The sequence below is a fragment of the Blennius ocellaris genome, assembly GCF_963422515.1.
Source record: "Blennius ocellaris genome assembly, chromosome: 1".
Lineage (NCBI taxonomy): Eukaryota > Metazoa > Chordata > Actinopteri > Blenniiformes > Blenniidae > Blennius > Blennius ocellaris.
The window spans coordinates 1,071,384-1,078,057 of record NC_137650.1 but is presented as its reverse complement, the minus strand read 5'-3'; positions in this window follow the sequence as shown (position 1 = coordinate 1,078,057).

The window sequence follows — 6,674 nt, the reverse complement described above, 5'->3', positions numbered from 1 at the left end:
CAGTTGATGGGTGATGTTCGAGTCCAGTAGGTGGAGTTACATAGTCCAGTGTGCGGGTGGTGTAAGAGTCCAGTAGGTGGAGTTACATAGTCCAGTGTGCGGGTGGTGTTAGAGTCCAGTAGGTGGAGTTACATAGTCCAGTTGATGGGTGATGTTCGAGTCCAGTAGGTGGAGTTACATAGTCCAGTGTGTGGGTGGTGTTAGAGTCCAGTAGGTGGAGTTACATAGTCCAGTTGATGGGTGATGTTCGAGTCCAGTAGGTGGAGTTACATAGTCCAGTGTGCGGGTGGTGTAAGAGTCCAGTAGGTGGAGTTACATAGTCCAGTGTGCGGGTGGTGTTAGAGTCCAGTAGGTGGAGTTACATAGTCCAGTGTGCGGGTGGTGTTAGAGTCCAGTAGGTGGAGTTACATAGTCCAGTTGATGGGTGATGTTCGAGTCCAGTAGGTGGAGTTACATAGTCCAGTGTGTGGGTGGTGTTAGAGTCCAGTAGGTGGAGTTACATAGTCCAGTGTGCGGGTGGTGTTAGAGTCCAGTAGGTGGAGTTACATAGTCCAGTGTGCGGGTGGTGTTAGAGTCAAGTAGGTGGAGTTACATAGTCCAGTGTGTGGGTGGTGTTAGAGTCCAGTAGGTGGAGTTACATAGTCCAGTGTGTGGGTGGTGTTAGGGTCCAGTAGGTGGAGTTACATAGTCCAGTGTGTGGGTGGTGTTAGAGTCCAGTAGGTGGAGTTACATAGTCCAGTGTGTGGATGGTGTTAGAGTCCAGTAGGTGGAGTTACATAGTCCAGTGTGCAGGTGGTGTTAGAGTCCAGTAGGTGGAGTTACATAGTCCAGTGTGCGGGTGGTGTTAGAGTCCAGTAGGTGGAGTTACATAGTCCAGTTGATGGGTGGTGTTAGAGTCCAGTAGGTGGAGTTACATAGTCCAGTGTGTGGGTGGTGTTAGAGTCCAGTAGGTGGAGTTACATAGTCCAGTGTGCGGGTGGTGTTAGAGTCCAGTAGGTGGAGTTACATAGTCCAGTGTGCGGGTGGTGTTAGAGTCCAGTAGGTGGAGTTACATAGTCCAGTTGATGGGTGATGTTCGAGTCCAGTAGGTGGAGTTACATAGTCCAGTGTGTGGGTGGTGTTAGAGTCCAGTAGGTGGAGTTACATAGTCCAGTGTGCGGGTGGTGTTAGAGTCAAGTAGGTGGAGTTACATAGTCCAGTGTGTGGGTGGTGTTAGAGTCCAGTAGGTGGAGTTACATAGTCCAGTAGGTGGAGTTACATAGTCCAGTGTGTGGGTGGTGTTAGAGTCCAGTAGGTGGAGTTACATAGTCCAGTGTGTGGGTGGTGTTAGAGTCCAGTAGGTGGAGTTACATAGTCCAGTGTGCGGGTGGTGTTAGAGTCCAGTAGGTGGAGTTACATAGTCCAGTGTGCGGGTGGTGTTAGAGTCCAGTAGGTGGAGTTACATAGTCCAGTGTGCGGGTGGTGTTAGAGTCCAGTAGGTGGAGTTACATAGTCCAGTGTGCGGGTGGTGTTAGAGTCCAGTAGGTGGAGTTACATAGTCCAGTGTGCGGGTGGTGTTAGAGTCCAGTAGGTGGAGTTACATAGTCCAGTGTGCGGGTGGTGCTAGAGTCCAGTAGGTGGAGTTACATAGTCCAGTGTGCGGGTGGTGCTAGAGTCCAGTAGGTGGAGTTACATAGTCCAGTTGATGGGTGATGTTCAAGTCCAGTAGGTGGAGTTACATAGTCCAGTTGATGGGTGATGTTCAAGTCCAGTAGGTGGAGTTACATAGTCCAGTTGATGGGTGATGTTCAAGTCCAGTAGGTGGAGTTACATAGTCCAGTTGATGGGTGATGTTCGAGTCCAGTAGGTGGAGTTACATAGTCCAGTTGATGGGTGATGTTCAAGTCCAGTAGGTGGAGTTACATAGTCCAGTGTGCGGGTGGTGTTAGAGTCCAGTAGGTGGAGTTACATAGTCCAGTTGAAGGGTCTGTTCCTCCTCCTCCATGTCCAGCACTGAAGGGCCTGTTCCTGCTCCTCCATGTCCAGTACTGAAGGGCCTGTTCCTCCTCCTCCATGTCCAGTACTGACGGGCCTGTTCCTGTTCCTCCATGTCCAGTACTGAAGGCCTGTTCCTGTTCCTCCATATCCAGTACTGAAGGGCCTGTTCCTGCTCCACCATGTCCAGTACTGAAGGCCTGTTCCTGTTCCTCCATGTCCAGTACAGAAGGGCCTATTCCTGTTCCCCCATGTCCAGTACTGAAGGGCCTGTTCAGGTTCCTCCATGTCCAGTACTGAAGGGCCTGTTCCTCCATGTCCAGTACTGAAGGGCCTGTTCTTGTTCCTCCATGTCCAGTACTGAAGGGCCTGTTCCTCCTCCTCCATATCCAGTACTGAAGGGCCTGTTACTGTTCCTCCATATCTGAAGAGGGCCTGTTCCTTCTCCCTCATATGCAGAACTGAAGGGCCTGTTCCTGTTCCTCCATGTCCACTACTGAAGGGTCTGTTCCTGCTCCCTCATATCCAGTACTGAAGGGTCTGCTCCTCCATATTCAGTACTGAAGGGTCTGCTCCTCCATATTCAGTACTGAAGGGCCTGTTCCTGTTCCTCCATGTCCAGTACTGAAGGGCCTGTTCCTGCTCCCTCATGTCCAATACTGAAGGGCCTGTTCCTGTTCCTCCATGTCCAGTACTGAAGGGCCTGTTCCTGTTCCTCCATGTCCAGTACTGAAGGGTCTGTTCCTCCATATCCAGTACTGACGGGCCTGTTCCTGTTCCTCCATGTCCAGTACTGTAGGGCCTGTTCCTCCATGTCCAGAACTGAAGGGCCTGTTCCTGTTCCTCCATGTCCACTACTGAAGGGCCTGTTCCTCCTCCTCCATATCCAGTACTGAAGGGTCTGTTCCTCCATATCCAGTACTGAAGGGCCTGTTCCTGTTCCTCCATGTCCAGTACTGAAGGGCCTGTTCCTCCTCCTCCATATCCAGTACTGAAGGGTCTGTTCCTCCATATCCAGTACTGAAGGGCCTGTTCCTGTTCCTCCATGTCCAGTACTGAAGGGCCTGTTCCTCCTCCCTCATGTCCATTACTGAAGGGCCTGTTCCTCCTCCTCCATGTCCAGTACTGACGGGCCTGTTCCTGTTCCTCCATGTCCAGTACTGAAGGGCCTGTTCCTGTTCCTCCATGTCCAGTACTGAAGGGCCTGTTCCTCCATGTCCAGAACTGAAGGGCCTGTTCCTGTTCCTCCATGTCCACTACTGAAGGGCCTGTTCCTGCTCCCTCATATGCAGTACTTAAGGGCCTGTTCCTGTTCCTCCATGTCCAGTACTGAAGGGCCTGTTCCTCCTCCTCCATATCCAGTACTGAAGGGTCTGTTCCTCCATATCCAGTACTGAAGGGCCTGTTCCTGTTCCTCCATGTCCAGTACTGTAGGGCCTGTTCCTCCTCCCTCATGTCCAATACTGAAGGGCCTGTTCCTCCTCCTCCATGTCCAGTACTGACGGGCCTGTTCCTGTTCCTCCATGTCCAGTACTGTAGGGCCTGTTCCTCCATGTCCAGAACTGAAGGGCCTGTTCCTGTTCCTCCATGTCCACTACTGAAGGGCCTGTTCCTGCTCCCTCATATGCAGTACTTAAGGGCCTGTTCCTGTTCCTCCATGTCCAGTACTGAAGGGCCTGTTCCTCCTCCTCCATATCCAGTACTGAAGGGTCTGTTCCTCCATATCCAGTACTGAAGGGCCTGTTCCTGTTCCTCCATGTCCAGTACTGTAGGGCCTGTTCCTCCTCCCTCATGTCCAATACTGAAGGGCCTGTTCCTCCTCCTCCATGTCCAGTACTGACGGGCCTGTTCCTGTTCCTCCATGTCCAGTACTGTAGGGCCTGTTCCTCCATGTCCAGAACTGAAGGGCCTGTTCCTGTTCCTCCATGTCCACTACTGAAGGGCCTGTTCCTGCTCCCTCATGTCCAGTACTGAAGGGTCTGTTCCTCCATATCCAGTACTGAAGGGCCTGTTCCTCCTCCCTCATGTCCATTACTGAAGGGCCTGTTCCTCCTCCCTCATGTCCAGTACTGAAGGGCCTGTTCCTCCTCCCTCATGTCCATTACTGAAGGGCCTGTTCCTCCTCCCTCATGTCCATTACTGAAGGGCCTGTTCCTCCTCCTCCATGTCCAGTACTGACGGGCCTGTTCCTGTTCCTCCATGTCCAGTACTGTAGGGCCTGTTCCTCCATGTCCAGTACTGAAGGGCCTGTTCCTGTTCCTCCATGTCCAGTACTGAAGGGCCTGTTCCTCCTCCCTCATGTCCAGTACTGAAGGGCCTGTTCCTCCATGTTCAGTACTGAAGGACCTAAAAACCTTTTTAGGGCCAGGCACACCTTTCTGATTGGCTGCATACAGTGGCCTTACTCAGGTGCTCTGCGTCTCCAATATTGTGCAGAAAACTGCCATTTGCGAGGAAACGCAGCGCAACACACAATATGTGCTATGACGTCAGGGCAAGGCTCAGCTGGTGATGTTGCCAATGTACAGAGCGATTAAACTGTGGATGTCCATAATGGTCTCTGCAGTAAAACGGTACTGCTCAAAAAGGAAGGCGTCTGGAAATGCCAGTACATCTCTGGTCTGATGATGATCTGTGTGCCAATATTACATTCTCGGCGAAGTAATGCTGCGCCTTCATCAATGGGATCATTATCAAAAGCACATTCCATATTGAGGGAATAAAGTTGACGTCTAATTTGCCTGGGGAATAAGGCACTGCAGAACTGTTTCGCCAAAACTCCCCCGCTGAATGAGGAAATGAAATCCCGTGTCTGTCTGAAAGGGGGCGGAGCCAGAGCAAAACTCCAGGTTCACTGACAAAAACCTGCTCCCGACCAGGTTAGTTCTAGAGCGTCTGTTGCCCCGGTAACTGACCGGGAGTTGACGTTACACTGCTTTGTGAAACAGGCTTGAGTTACCCCTCTTCCTCTGGTTGGAGTTACCTCCCGTCGTGAAACGGAAAACCCTGCATTTCCCTCAACTCGGTGTTCATTAACCTGGGGTAATCGATAAACCTGCTTCGTGAAACGGACCTCTGGTCTACCGGATCGGTCACCTGCACAGGTGAACCTGTCCTCACCTGTCCAGGGGAAGCAGGCCTCGACTGGGAAACTCCTATGTTCTGGTAGTGGCGGCAGGTGCTAAATTTCTTAGTTGGAGCTCAGCCAAAGTTAAGTTCATGTAAATACAGTGCATTACAACATATTACAACAATCATTTGAGATTGAGATAGCCCCCTAGTGGTGAAAATTATAGTACTTTTGAACAGCGATTGACTAGAGAGCACTTAATAAGGCTCTTTTATTAACATACTTGTAAACAATTGCAAGATGCTTCAATATTCTCTCTTTTGAAAATGAATGTATTTTGAGGTTGATTTAATTGAAATGACAGTTAGTCTGAGTTTAAGGGAAAAAAAGGTATATCAGGTATATTTTCAAACAACACTCTATTGACCAGCCGCCACTGTGTTCTGGAAAACTCTCCTGTGTCCCTCGGTAGTGCTATACCACAAAAACTGAAGCCAGAAAGAGAACTCACACACATAAACAAGCTTTTACCAAAATATAGTAAAATTCAACAATGACTTTATGAACACCGTTTGCACTCAGATGGAGACACTGGATACATCATCCACCAAGGAAGAAATTCACTGTTCATTACTGTACACATCATACACTACATACACATCTGTTAACTACTCTACTGTTCACTACTGTACACTACTGATAACTACTCTACTGTTCACTACTGTACACATCTGTTAACTACTCTACTGTTCACTACTGTACAGTACTGTACTGTCCACTCCTATACCCTGCGGTGAACTAAAGCCGCAGTTCCTACGTGGCGGTGCAGGTAGCTATGGTACGGCAAAGTGCACCCAGGCCCAACTCTGTCACACGGTCCCACCACAGAAAGTACAGTTAAAATGTAGGCAGGCTTGTGAACGATGCAGGGACGCGTCAAGCAAAGAACGTGGAAGCGGCCGGCTTTACCCTGTCGCAATTCTGCAGCCATCCAAGTTGTTTTCTGTGACACAGCACAAGCTTTCTCTTGTGAACAGCAGCGTCTTGTTCCTGCTGAAGCTCTTCCTCTCCTGTTACTGAGAGGAGCGTCTGCGCCTCATTGAAAGACTGCGATGTTGTGTTGCGCACCGACATTTCAATAAACCCAGTTAACAAAACAACCAGTGAGAGCAAAGCCGTGTATGTAAACAACAACAGGAGGGATTTTGAACGATGAAATATTTTAATATTCCAGGCAAGTCGAGAGTGACGAGTGTCGCTGACAATCAGCAGATGGCTATGTTGTTGCTCCTCTCACAGACCTGTTCCTCGGTGCCAACTACCTCAACGAGTGGGTGGTGGAAAATTGTAGCCGGTGGTCACGGTTTCTTTCCGTACCACCCACAACTTTTTCAGTCAGACCACGTGAATACCTGCCCCGCGACGTCCTGGTACAGAAAGGACAGTAGAACCGTGGCTTAATGTTAACTACCAGTATTGTGTGGTTGTGTTTCAGTAAGGGCTAGCAGTTTTTAACCCCCCCCCCCCCCCCCGACCGCACATTATGTCTTGCAGTAAATACCCAAACCGAATCTAATGTAAGGCCACTATTATGCATCAGTAATTAATCCGCACCAATATGACAGCTGAT